Source organism: Scardinius erythrophthalmus (assembly GCF_964197995.2).
Source record: "Scardinius erythrophthalmus genome assembly, chromosome: 17".
Classification (NCBI taxonomy): domain Eukaryota; kingdom Metazoa; phylum Chordata; class Actinopteri; order Cypriniformes; family Leuciscidae; genus Scardinius; species Scardinius erythrophthalmus.
The window spans coordinates 6,479,252-6,494,027 of record NC_138237.1 but is presented as its reverse complement, the minus strand read 5'-3'; the positions used below and the strand labels follow the sequence as shown (position 1 = coordinate 6,494,027).

Below are 14,776 nucleotides of genomic sequence, written 5' to 3'. Positions count from 1 at the left end.
ATTGATATTAGTACTTGCTACATAAAGTATACTTAAAAATATACTTGAGCTTTACTTAAGAATTACAAAGATTTACAGAATTTTAAATGTATTTTATTAATATGAAATGTAATAATAATAATAATCTTGAATAATTATAGTATTTTTTACTTTATTAATAATCCTAATAATAATTTAAAAACACAGCAAAATTAACATTAGAGATTTTATATATTTGTATACAGTACATTATATTAAATGTATTTTATTTCAAATTGTGCTCGTGAGATTTTCTTTTCTGAAGGGTGTATTTGTGCATGCGAGGTCAGTATAAGTGCATGAACAGATTTATATTGAATGTGCATGTATTAATTACAGCTACTCCGATTTAATGAAGCCGTTATTGTTTATATGCCTTTACAATCGGATGCGTGTGCATTATCTGCTCATTACTGACAGAAGACCATCAGGCATCTCACCTCCACATGCTAATCAGAGAAAACCTCACGTCAATCCACAAACCTCCTACACGATCAATGTATATGCAGACGTGCGGCTCAATTCACATGAAGTTCTGACAGGGAGATGTATGCTAATGATGCCCTTTATATGCAAGGGTCAAAAAACATCCTACTCTTTACACACTCACACACCAAAATATTTGAGTATACAGTTCTCTTGTTATACTTTAACTTTAGAAATTGAGTCCGAAATTCAGTTGTTCACTACAGTAAATGCGCAAATGTTTGGGGTCAGTAAGATAAAAAAAAATAAAAAAATTAAAAATGTAATCTCTTCTGCTCATCAAGGTTGTATTTATTTAACAAAAAATGCAGTAAAAAAAACTAATATTGTGAAATATTATTGCCATTTAAAATAGCTGTTTTCTATATGAACATATTGTAAACTGTAATTTATTCCTGTGATCAAAGCTGAACTTTAAGCATCATTACTCCAGTCTTCAGTGTCACATGATCCTTCAGAAATCATTCTAATGTGATTAATTGCTGCTTTAGAAATATTTCTGATTATTATCAATTTTGACATAAGTTTAATATTTTTGTGGAAACCATCTTTGATGATTAGAAAGTTCAAAAGAACAGCCTTTATTTGAAATAGAATCTTTTGTAACAGAAAAATACCTTTACTGTCAGTTTTGAACAATTCAATGCATCCTTGCTGAATAAAATTATTCATTTCTATTAAAAAAAAATGTATTGACCCCAAACTTATGAATAGTAGTGGTTATCTACTTTTTTAGTAGCTGATATTGTAGCGAACTACATTTCAAAAGGGCCTGATTGTTGTTAAACTACTTACGAATTACGAGTAGCTTGTAGTCTGGCAAGCTACAGTTTCAAAGTTGCATCAACAACAACAACAGAAATGTCATGGGTTACACTTTATTTTGATAGTCCACTTTACACATTATACTAACTTTAAGGAACTTTGCACAACATGTCAACTAACCTGGCCTTGCCTTGCCTAGAGTTCGGGTTAGTAGAATCAGTTGACATGTAGTTGCAAAGTTTCTTCTATTCAGTTGAATGTCTAAAGTGGACTATCGATCATATTTACCAGCGTGAAACGCACAATTTTCAACTAGCTGGACATTTCTGACACATGTCCATATGAAAGAAGTGGGAAAGCCAACATACAGTCGATCTGGTGAATGTCCATTTTGCGATGTACAGTAAAGTAAATTTTAATCTGACTTGAAATCATTACATGCTGGAAGAAGGAAAAACCTCCCAGGTGCAACCGAAGGCAGCAACTGATTCATGAGGTCTGCGAAAGGAAAAGACAGTAAGAGAAAGATAATTAGACTCAATTAATTTCAAATCAATATATAAAAGCTAAGAGCGAAATTAAAAGAGCGAGCGAGCGCGATGTGAGGGCATCTGTACGAAGCACACAGTGGGTGGACGTGCTGCTGGTCAACAGCCGTTAGCTATAACTCACCAACACTAATCAAACACTCGCTAATGTTCCATTACAGCTCTATTAAAAACACTGAGCAACATCAGAAAACTCAAAATCTCAGTGTAAGTGTGAAAACACTTCATCTAGCCAATATATCAACAGATGAATCCAAAGGTAACCCCAGACCGGCTTCCTTATGTGACGATAATCACAGTGAAAAAAGTGTTTGTTTTTTTTAAATGAGACAAAATTACATTCTAACATCCATTTAATGTTTTTATTTACTCAATAATGTTCTTGTCAATACTTACACATTTGTTTATAATGCCACAGGAAACAATACTGCTTAAAGTTTGCTCTTACGCAGAGCTCTTTCTCTCAGTAATTTCATTTCTTTGTAGGAGAAACAATAATTTAATATATTATAATATAAGCATATATACTATTAAAATACTAAATATATTGTTTAATCCAATATAAATATCAAAATAGTGGTAAACAGACCTCAGTAACCATCTTCAGTTGGTTTCAGTAATTTCACTGCTTTCTAAGAGAAACATTAAATATACTATAACAATATATAGCAAAATAATATTAAATATATGATGTAATCTAATATACACATAGAAATATACTTAATATGGTAAATAAATTTAATGAAAACTTCAGAAACCATCATCATGTAGGAGAAACAATAAATATTAAATATTTTATAATATAGTAATCCATACACTTATGTTACATTAACATTCATATTAAACAATCAAATATAAATATTAAATATAAAAAAATTGATTTTGTGACAAGTCTTCAGAAGCTCTCAGTAATTTCACTGCTTTCTAGAAGAAAGAACAATTAATATTATATTATATTATTCAATTATATCAATTATATTATGAAATATTACATTTGATTTAATGTTAATAAAAATAATCTTCAAGTAAAGTGATGATCCAGGATCTCCTAAAAACCCTCTCCTAAAGTTCCTCTACTAACACCGTGACAGACAGACGAACAGAGAGAGGGTGTATTGAGTGCGAGTGTTACTCAGATCTGGTGTGGGAGGGTCCAGTTGTGTGTGTTGTATATTTAGGTGAATGTGCCCGTGGGTTGCCGTGTTGTGGGAGGGTCTGATGCTCTAGCCCATCTGCAGGCCAGAATTGTAGGTTGTGCCTGAGCGCGGGGACTCGAACTAAGATAAATAATGAGAGTGAAGTCGACTGAAATAGCCTCCCCCGTCGCCTCTGCGGTTCTGTCCCGCTCAGAGCCCGTCCAGGCCCGACTGCCTCTGCCTCCTCCTCTCTGGTTAGCATCCTGCCTAAATTTGCTCGCTGCGCTCCTGTAATTAAGCGCGAGTGTGTGTGCCAGAGTCTCTGATACACGCTGGCAGCTGGCTTCACTTCACTACTCGTTTCTTCCCTCAGGAGATTCCCATCTATCACGTCTGATCACTTGCAAGGTGCTGGTTTACGACGTGTGCCTTCATGTGGGTGTGTGTGTTATTAGCGAACAAAATCATTTGTATTACAGTGAACTTACTCTGCCATTCAGTCAGGCAGATGCACAATATGTACAAGAGCACAAGCATGTTTTAGGGAACTTCACAAATGAAATGAGAGTTGGATTAGGAGTGCTCTAACTCTAAGTGTACATATGTGCATAATAAAGCAATGAGCAAAATGAGCTGTAAAATAGTTTTAGATAATGTATTACATAACATCGCTGGACATAACTAGCCAAAACTAGCCTTTTTCAGTTCTTAAAAAAATGCTAAATGTCTTCTTTTGGTGTGAGTGTTTGAGTTCGTCTATAATAGGGCGGCACGATAAATCGGAATAATGACGTTCCATGTTTCAGTGTTAAGCATGGCACTATGTTCACGTGAATGATTAAATCGGAATAATGACGTTCCATGTTTCAGTGTTAAGCATGGCACTATGTTCACGTGAATGATTAAACTCATAATTCAATGTTCTCAGTGTCTTGGAGCAACTCAGTTCACAGTAAATACTGATCTAATAACATGCATTTGGGAACGCAACATGTGCCATTAAACCAGCTGTTGTCAACAAAAGACAAGCTTTAAAGTCAGCATGTAATGACTTGAGTCAAGTGAGTGATTGAGCGAGTGAGTGAGTGATTGAGCGAGTGAGTGAGTGCGTGAGTGGAGTTGAGTGGAGTCGAATGATTGAGCGAGTGAGTGAGTGAGCGAGTGAGTGAGTGAGTGGAGTCGAGTGATTGAGCGAGTGAGTGAGTGAGTGGGTGAGTGTGAGTGGAGTCGAGTGATTGAGCGAGTGAGTGAGTGAGTGTGAGTGGAGTCGAGTGAGTGAGTGAGTGAATGAGTGTGAGTGGAGTCGAGTGAGTGAGTGAGTGAGTGAGTGAGTGAGTGAGTGTGAGTGGAGTCGAGGGATTGAGCGAGTAAGTGAGTGAGTGGAGTCGAGTGATTGAGCGAGTGAGTGAGTGAGCGAGTGAGTGAGTGAGTGAGTGGAGTCGAGTGATTGAGCGAGTGAGTGAGTGAGTGAGTGAGTGGAGTCGAGTGATTGAGCGAGTGAGTGAGTGGAGTCGAGTGATTGAGCGAGTGAGTGAGTGAGTGAGTGAGTGAGTGAGTGTGAGTGGAGTCGAGTGAGTGAGCGAGTGAGTGAGTGTGAGTGGAGTCGAGTCGAGTGAGTGAGCGAGCGAGTGAGTGAGTGGAGTCGAGTGATTGAGCGAGTGAGTGGGTGAGTGTGAGTGGAGTGGAGTCGAGTGAGTGAGTGAGTGGAGTCGAGTGATTGAGCGAGTGAGTGGGTGAGTGTGAGTGGAGTCGAGTGATTGAGCGAGTGAGTGAGTGAGTGTGAGTGGAGTCGAGTGAGTGAGTGAGTGAATGAGTGTGAGTGGAGTCGAGTGAGTGAGTGAGTGAGTGAGTGAGTGAGTGTGAGTGGAGTCGAGGGATTGAGCGAGTAAGTGAGTGAGTGGAGTCGAGTGAGTGAGTGAGTGAGTGAGTGAGTGTGAGTGGAGTCGAGTGATTGAGCGAGTGAGTGAGTGAGTGTGAGTGGAGTCGAGTGAGTGAATGAGTGTGAGTGGAGTCGAGTGATTGAGTGAGTGTGTGAGTGGAGTTGAGTGATTGAGCGAGTGAGTGAGTAAGTGAGCGAGTGAGTGAGTGAGTGTGAGTGGAGTCGAGTGAGTGTGAGTGAGTGAGTGAGTGAGTGAGTGTGAGTGGAGTCGAGTGAGTGAATGAGTGTGAGTGAGTGAGTGTGAGTGGAGTCGAGTGAGTAAGTGAGCGAGTGAGTGAGTGTGAGTGGAGTCGAGTGAGTGAATGAGTGTGAGTGGAGTCGAGTGAGTGAGTGAGTGTGTGAGTGGAGTTGAGTGACTGAGCGAGTGAGTGAGTAAGTGAGCGAGTGAGTGAGTGAGTGAGTGTGAGTGGAGTCGAGTGAGTGAGTGAGTGTGAGTGAGCGAGCGAGCGTGAAAACAAGTGATCACTACTCCCCTCCGTCCGCCCAGTACAGGGGAAAATCATAGCACCCACCCAAACTCCAGTGGCCTGCTCACACTTCTGATTCATGCATTACATAAGGTAAAAACACACATACACACAGAGATCCATGACACAGACAACAGATATGCATTTTCAGACCTCCTCTAACAGTCCTTCTCAAATGAAAATCACATAGGATGACGGTCTGTCACTCTTCTGTCAAAATCTCTGTCACTCTTAAATATAAAGGTTCTTCAATAGTTCTTGGGCTCAGCAGAAAAGCTCTTATAGTTGTGAATATTCTGTGTTGATGCATTTCCTTTTCAAGTGGTAAGTTACTGTTTGAATAGTCAGTAAGCCTTAGTTTAACCAAAATGTGCTACTTGCTATTACTAGTCGGTGGTAATAAAGGAATATTTCACCTAAAAATGAACATTTTGTCAGCATTTACTCACCCTGTAGTTCCAAACTCGAATGGCTTTCTGTTCTTTTTCTTTCTGTGAAACAAGTAAACAAGTTGAGTCATGAACATTTTTGGTCCGTTTTCCCGTAAGACAATGACAATACATTTTAAATGAAATTTATGTTTTCTGAAATGTTTAAAATATGCCTATTAAATACATATAATATTGCATAAATGCAATGCATATAAAGCATATATGCAAATAAATAGTTATTGCCAGTAGTTTCTTACCTTAAAAGATTATATATATACACTACAATGTACAGTATACCCCCAATGTTTGTTTAAATTAAATGTCTACAGTGTAATATTTCTTAAAGAAATAGGTTTACAGCATTCTGTCATTATTTTGTTGTTCTAAACCTGTATGACCTTCTTTCTTTCTTTTCTTGTCCAAACAATGGAAGTCAATGGGCTCCGATGTCGTTCGATTCCCATTGTTCTTCTAAATATTTTTGGTCGGACTATACCTTTACATTTTCAGCACAGTATTCACAATACACATTGCACGGATGGTATTTTTAATTGCTTTGATAGTAGCAGACTACAATGCGCTCAGAAAACTTGATGTGGATTATGAACATGCAATTTCCCTCTGGAGTCTAGACACACACGCGCGCCACACGGGTGTCCCATCTCAGACCCGATCTTTCATTGTGCCGTTCATAAAAGTGCTTCTGCAGGACGGCGGTCGGCTAAACGAGTGTTGCCAACGGTGAGCAGTCGTGCCCGAGAGTCCACACTGAAACAGGCTATTTTAACATCTCACCACCAAAGATGGCCTTACCCATAATCCCTCAGCGACCAGCCACGCCCTCCCTCCCCGCCAGGCTTCTGATAGCTAGCCGGAGTGATTACTAGTTTAACTTCCAGTGGTCACCCGTGGACTAGTCTGAGTCTCAGACGGCACACACCCACAGTCCACTCGCTGACCGTCTGACGCAAAACTGGACAGAACCTGTGAAAACCACAAGCTCCAATCGGATTGACCTGCAGGAGTCACATTCACAGGTTTAATTAGCTGGGAAACACTAAAGGAGGAGACACTACAGGTGAATAGGGTAAAAAACATTAACTAACTGATCTCAACATACTTTGCCCAGTTAATTAATCACAGCACATTAACATTGTTTTGTAATAAAAGTTTGCTGAAATGTTATGTTTAAATATGCAAATAAGGCATTATCTATTCAAAAAAGCACTATTTGACATACAGTAGTGGACAAACATGATGTCTGGCCTAGGAACATTGACTCCTTTACCCGTTATTCAAATATTACTACAATTTTGTTAAAGCATTTTACATAGTTGTGCTTGGAGTCAATTGTTTTATTTGTGTATGATAACGCAATGAGACATGACAAATTGTGCCAACATCATTTTTGACGAGACTGTCCAAGAGAGAAAAAACAGAATATTAATAACTGGTTATGTTGTGGTCAGTGTATGCTTTTTCCTGTCAGCTTTTTATTCTAAGAATTTGTATTTTTTATTTTTTTATTGCATAGCTGTAATTTGCCTTTTTTGTCTTTTTTCGTCAGATACCTTAACCAAGTTTAATGTTTTGTTCTTCCCTTATAACGTACATTTCCAGAACAGAAATATGAACGCTGGATAAAGCCAGACTCAAAATTGTTGTTTCGTTTTGTTGCTGTAAAGTTTGGTGTATATAAAGCTTCTGAAATGGATATTTCTGACTCATGACCTTTAAAGATATGGATCGTGATTGAAATCTACAGACTCAAGTTGAGAAAGTGCAATAAAATAAGCACTTAATGTGTATTTTGGATGTTTTCCTTACACTAGTGTGAAAGAAGAAATGTGATTGAAGCAAAATAGTCCAACATTTTTGCCTTAAAAGGTGGAGTTGATTTTATGAGCAGTTTTGTGATGTTTTTCAAAATAAATATATAAGTGAATAAATCTTCACCTCATTCAATTCATGTTTTTTTTATCATCCTTATAACAATTATCATTAGTGTTGGTCAAAGCTACTCATGTGTATGTGGAGAGGATGATGTCTCTAGAGTCAGTCTGGCTACGCAACAGACTGAACTTTCTGCTCAACACACCACATCAAGAGGAAAAGAAAAAAAAAGAGTATAAAGAAGTTGGTAACCTTTATAAAACTACATCACACTTCCTGTCATTTAAATAACAGAAACTCTCGAAATGACAGGAGGAAATGAAAACTCTTTGCATTCAAGTGTGTGTGGATTTGATAGCAGTGGTGGGTCCAAAATTAACACTCGCCAAACACCAGATGCGACAACAAAATTAGGTTTGGGAAGTTAATAAAACTCGACAGGTTGCAAATCCATGATATTCAAACTGTCTACTTGATGATCGTTCCTTAATGAAAATATCTCTCTTTTTTTTCCTGTGGTGGCCTTTTCAAAATGGTTTATGTTTGGCTAACTTAACAGTTTGCCACAAATGTTTGCAAGAAGTTTAAGGCCCTTCTTTAAAGATGGTGAATTTGCTGCAATGACAACGAACCTCCTGAAAATGGATTCAACAATCACATTTCATTATTCATTCAGATCTCAGTGGTGAATGAAAAACAAAACATTTAAGCCAAGTTAAAGCTAAAAACTATCTAAAAACTGTTATTCATTCATATGCAATAACACAGACTCCAGCAACATACATGTGGAATATTCTTTGCCATCAAAATCTCATGTTCAAGTCTTTGTGAACAGGTGCAGTTTCAGTGATGGCTGAACATTGATCTTATACAGTACATGATGCTGCGAGTCAGATAAACACAATAACTCATTACATGCTTTATGTGCAATTTTTCTAGCACATCTGATTTGCAAGAATAAAAAGAAAAGATTTTGCACCAAAATATATAAATCTGATCAAAAATATAAAATTTTAGGGCTTGCGAGAAATATTTTTGCCCAGTAAATACCACCCACCACTGGCAAGTGTGGGTTTTTTTTGTACTGTGTCTGTGGGAAGACGTTCCCAAACACTTGAGTAAGAACACCAGCAACTCCAGCGGGCAGGTTTAGACATGAGATCACAGTGAGGGGGTTTAACTCAGCACAGCTCAACCAGACTAGACCCACCCACCCCGAGAGAGAGAGAGAGAGAGAGAGAGAGAGAGAGAGAGAGAGAGAGAGAGAGAGAGAGAGAGAGAGAGAGAGAGAGAGAGAGAGAGAGAGAGAGAGAGAGAGAGAGAGACAGAGAGAGAAATGGGATGGGATGGGAACGGGGGTCGAATGGAGAGGAGAGGGCCGTGTGTGTGTGTGTGTGTGTGTGTGTGTGTGAGTGAGTGTGAAAGTGTGTAGGAGAGGCTAAGAAAAACATTCCGACCTGGCAGCAATATCACGGGAGAGGGCGAGAGAGAGAGAGAGAGAGAGAGAGAGAGAGAGAGAGAGAGAGAGAGAGAGAGAGAGAGAGAGAGAGAGAGAGAGAGAGAGAGAGAGAGAGAGAGAGGACTGGAGGAGGGTGAGGTAATCTATGAGTGTGTGGTTGGATTACATTCCTTGCCTTGTCCTCTCATGCAGTGGGTTGTGGGACCAGAAAGAGAGAGAGGGAGAGAGACACAGAGGGATGGCTGGTGTGAACCAGTTGGACCACTCTAGGGGTGTAGTCGACACCGACAGCCACTAACAGTACAGTATATTCCACTACTGCACACCATTTCTCAGAATTTCTAGTACAACCACACACACACATTATTATTATATTTATTCATAATTTAATTTAATTTTAATTATTTACATTTTATAAATTATATACAATTTTCTTTTTTAGACATTCTATAGCAGAAATACATATATACATATGTAAAAGCGTAAATAATTTTACACAAGATTATGAATGCATGCATATATATATATATATATATATATATATATATATATATACACACTCACCTAAAGGATTATTAGGAACACCATACTAATACTGTGTTTGACCCCCTTTCGCCTTCAGAACTGCCTTAATTCTACGTGGCATTGATTCAACAAGGTGCTGAAAGCATTCTTTAGAAATGTTGGCCCATATTGATAGGATAGCATCTTGCAGTTGATGGAGAATTGTGGGATGCACATCCAGGGCACGAAGCTCCCGTTCCACCACATCCCAAAGATGCTCTATTGGGTTGAGATCTGGTGACTGTGGGGTCCATTTTAGTACAGTGAACTCATTGTCATGTTCAAGAAACCAATTTGAAATGATTCGAGCTTTGTGACATGGTGCATTATCCTGCAGGAAGTAGCCATCAGAGGATGGGAACATGGTGGTCATAAAGGGATGGACATGGTCAGAAACAATGCTCAGGTAGGCCGTGGCATTTAAACGATGCCCAATTGGCACTAAGGGGCCTAAAGTGTGCCAAGAAAACATCCCCCACACCATTACACCACCACCACCAGCCTGCACAGTGGTAACAAGGCATGATGGATCCATGTTCTCATTCTGTTTACGCCAAATTCTGACTCTACCATCTGAATGTCTCAACAGAAATCGAGACTCATCAGACCAGGCAACATTTTTCCAGTCTTCAACTGTCCAATTTTGGTGAGCTTGTGCAAATTGTAGCCTCTTTTTCCTATTTGTAGTGGAGATGAGTGGTACCCGGTGCGGTCTTCTGTTGTTGTAGCCCATCCGCCTCAAGGTTGTGCGTGTTGTGGCTTCACAAATGCTTTGCTGCATACCTCGGTTGTAACGAGTGGTTATTTCAGTCAAAGTTGCTCTTCTATCAGATTGAATCAGTCGGCCCATTCTCCTCTGACCTCTAGCATCAACAAGGCATTTTCGCCCACAGGACTGCCGCATTCTGGATGTTTTTCCCTTTTCACACCATTCTTTGTAAACCCTAGAAATGGTTGTGCGTGAAAATCCCAGTAACTGAGCAGATTGTGAAATACTCAGACCGGCCCGTCTGGCACCAACAACCATGCCACGCTCAAAATGGCTTAAATCACCTTTCTTTCCCATTCTGACATTCAGTTTGGAGTTCAGGAGATTGTCTTGACCAGGACCACACCCCTAAATGCATTGAAGCAACTGCCATGTGATTGGTTGATTAGACAATTGCTTTAATGAGAAACTGAACAGGTGTTCCTAATAATCCTTTAGGTGAGTGTATATATACACACACAGAGAGAGATATAGTGTCGCTGTCATGCGGAAACCTCTATATTTCGTCATTTCTACTGGTCACCCTTTACATCTGTCTGTGGGCAGAGCCGATCCTTCCAATACGCAAACTACGTAAGTAGCGTAACGCCCCTGAACCACCAGGGGGCCCCCTTGCTCATCACGATATAAATGTATATACATGAAAATGTTTCCATAATGTGAATATTTCTTTATAACATGCAAATATATGTGCAGTGGAAATATTTTTAATAATGATTTATATTTATTCAATAACTGTTTCGGACTCGGACATCTTGCAGTGCGGCAGATAATAACATGCGTCTTGACATGGCTATGGCTGCAAAACAAAGCTATCCTTCTGGAACTGAATTTAGCGTGCATTTAGAAAGCCAATTCAGGTGTGTGTTATAGTTTTTCTGACAGCTAGATGGTGACAGAGCATTGCTATTATAAATTGCATTTATTTAGTTGTCAATGAAAATTTGGTTTTAAATTTTACTTACTGCCAATCTGAAGTGTTATAATGGGTTTCCCTTTATATATTTATAAACGTTTTTCATAACTTGCAGTTAGTTTCCATTCCAGTAGGGTGAATTCAGGTTGATTGTGACACTTCTTGCCATTGAGATGACTGGGAAAAGTGTCCCATTTAGGGCTGCACGATTATTCGCAATTAACTTAAAATCACTTAACTTGAAATCGCGCTTAAACCGATTTGGCTTATTGTGATTATGAAATCGCAAAGCACTGTGAGTTTGAGTTACTTATAACGTGCATTTGAAAAAGCAACATGCGTCAAACATCTTTCCAAACTTGAGAAGCATTTATGAACCCCTTGTCCAACAAAAGACAACATTTAATAAATCAAAGCGTTTCAATCTTCTGTTTATTCAGCTACAGTGATAGTATGATTCCCACATCTTCTGCGGGGCATATCTGGAGATTCTGCGTGAGACGCCCTCTGGTGTTCAGATGGAGCATTTACTACTGATCACGGAGCCGTGCTTCACTGACAAGCTGTGCATAAAATAATCGCAGCCCATGCCAAATCCTGTGTGGTTTAATTTCGATTAATCATGCAGCCCTAGTCCCACTCCACCTGAATTCACCCCTGTAGAAATCTGGCATTGTAATTATTACTTTATGGAAATGTGGGGGTTTTAAGAACACACTGAAAGGGGACCCTTAACAAAAGTTTTGCTTAGGACCCCCAGAAGTGTAGGATCAGCACTGTCTGTGGGTCTGTCAAACTAACAAATTTAGATTAGTTTGTTCATAAAAACAATAAAAATGACTCAAATAAATCTACAGGGTCAAAAAGGCCCAGAGTTGAAGAAACTCCCCTGTACGTGTCACTAGGAGGGAGATGTTTGCTACCCATGTACTGCTGTGGGAACCACACACACACACACACACACACACACACACACACACACACACACACACACACACACACAGGCACTGCAGGAAAGGAAGTGGTTGATTTTTTTTGCAGTTTCAGCTGAAAAAGTAAGTCCTCATTTATAAGTCTGTCTCATTTGAAATCAGTGATCATAAAACAGAAAGAGAAAGGCCGTGAGCAGAAAAAAACTAGGCCGTGTCATTCATCTTTCTGAAACACAATAATCAAAGAGAGATTTAAAAGATGCACGAAAGTATACCTTACATCTACTCTACATCTCACAGCTAATGACATTAATAGTACTTTTAGCAATGAAATGTTTAAAATGAGATGAAGACTCTCGTCATATTGGTAGTCAAGAAAAACGCTCACGAATTGATCGTTTCTGGCATCATGTTTCTGTGTGATGCTGCATCCACACCGATGTGTGTCAGTATTCAGAGTTTAAGACCACCGCTTCATCGGCCAACGAAACAAACAATAGTGACGTTTCTGTTTCTGATAATTCAATAGGCGTTGTTGATATGTGAATGTGGGCAGTCATGCGTTAACATATTCATCTGTCTGACGACTTGCGGAAGTTCAGAACGAGTCATTTGAGTATCTTTGTTTCAATGAATCTCTTTTTAACCTGAGGAAGAAGTTTGAGTTCTGAAAGTTACAGTATGTTTTCAGTGTCAGACATCAAACTCTTTTATCTCAGAAGATCAAGAGAGATTAGAGTCCTCATGATGAGTCCTTTAAGAGAGAAAGAAAAAAGGTTTGGCAAAAAGGTTCTGTGTCTTAAATGATTGCATAATGCCTTCATGTTTAACAGGTTATTTAAAATTTTTCTAGTGATAAACTATGTTTAATTCATAAAATTGAATCAGAATTCAAATTAAATCCATAAAATGATCCAATGAAGGAAGGTTCTATACATGAAGCCGCTGGCGGAACCCTTTAAGGTTCCGTTTGGAACCTTTTCTTCTGTGACATCACTTGATTAATGATACACCACTGAATTAAAATCCACCTCCAGGGATCAAAGTGCTTGAGAGTGATTTGAGCTGGGTAAACATGTATTAATCTCGATCTTTAAATGATGACGTTTGCACAGTGTGAATGACACAGTAATGTGTTTTTAGCGCTGTTCACTTGATGCATTGTATAATTATCGGCGCAGTGCACACCTGCATTCACAAACACCTTACTCATGAGCCTCACAGAAACATGCCCGCTCCCTTCTTTAGGTGGGTATTAATGGAGCGGCCCACATATATCCAGCCCCTCCCTGACTTTAATACGACACTGAATGCTGGGAACGCAGCCATGAAAAGAATCAACACGTATTTACACATCACACCCACATACACATCTTCTACGGGGGCTGCGGTCAATGTATACAATAAATATGAGGCCTATTTAGCTATACGAGGATACACTTACAAAATAAGCACTACGGTATTATTCTTTACCTAGGAGTAGCATAAAAATAACACAGTGTATATGAATATGATAATCACATAGTACCATGGTATATTAATAAAACAGCATACGTATTGGATAAGTATTAAGGAAATAATAATCAATAAATATTATTCAATATATGTACATCTTTTTTTCATTCAGTAAATAATAAATAAATAAATTCCAGTGTTTTTTGTTTTTATATTGATTAATAATAGTAATTAATATATTAGTAATTAACAAAGTTAGTACCTGTAAATGTTCATTCTGAGCTCTCACAAGGCAAGGAGACACATTCAGAAATGTTTATGAATAAAATTAATAATATACATATATTTAAGGTGAATTTTAATATTTTGCCTATATATTAAAAAAACTTTCTCTGACTTAAGTACAAAAAACAATGTATAATTCATATGTGATTTCATAAACCTAAAATGTGGCGAATACAGTATGTTCTGCATTTATTCAGAATGCAGTGTAAAATGTGGTCAGGTAACTAACAATTAATTAACATCTAAATCTACTGGTTATATTTTACTCACAAATATGATTTAATATGACTAAATAAATTAGATTTCACCAATAAAAGTCATTTCTAAAGGTCAGATCAGGTAGAAAGAGCTTTTACTACAGTATATACTATATCAAAACAGCATCTGCTACCATCATTTCACCAACAGAACTGCCACAGTATATTTATGTAGGTGCTTTAATAAATTAACTTTGCCTAATTGAACAATACGCTCACAAAACATATTTCTCAGTAGTAAAACTTCAAATATGCGCCTCTGACTTAAAGGAAAAAATACATTAAATTGTTCACCTTGTGAATAGATGCATAAAATACATAACACTGTGTGTGTGTGTGTGTGTGTGTGTGTGTGTTTATGAGATTATCAGAATGTAAACATGTTGCTGAGTATGTTGGTATTAGTGCATAACACACTGCCAGTGTCTGCAGGTACGCAGGGAGGGTTTGTGCTTG

General features: G+C 38.4%; 1 long non-coding RNA gene across 1 annotated transcript in view; it reads right to left on the bottom strand.

Annotated features, from left to right (window-relative positions):
- Positions 1 to 1,636: 1,636 nt before the first annotated feature.
- The window catches only part of LOC308706002, a 45,879-nt gene continuing 32,739 nt past the window's right edge, over positions 1,637 to 14,776 (bottom strand). The window contains exons 5-6 of the long non-coding RNA XR_014031993.1: positions 5,809 to 5,850; positions 1,637 to 1,767 (exon numbers count right to left, since the gene is read on the bottom strand). This is a non-coding gene — a long non-coding RNA (uncharacterized lncRNA). The remainder of the gene's footprint in view (positions 1,768 to 5,808; positions 5,851 to 14,776) is intronic.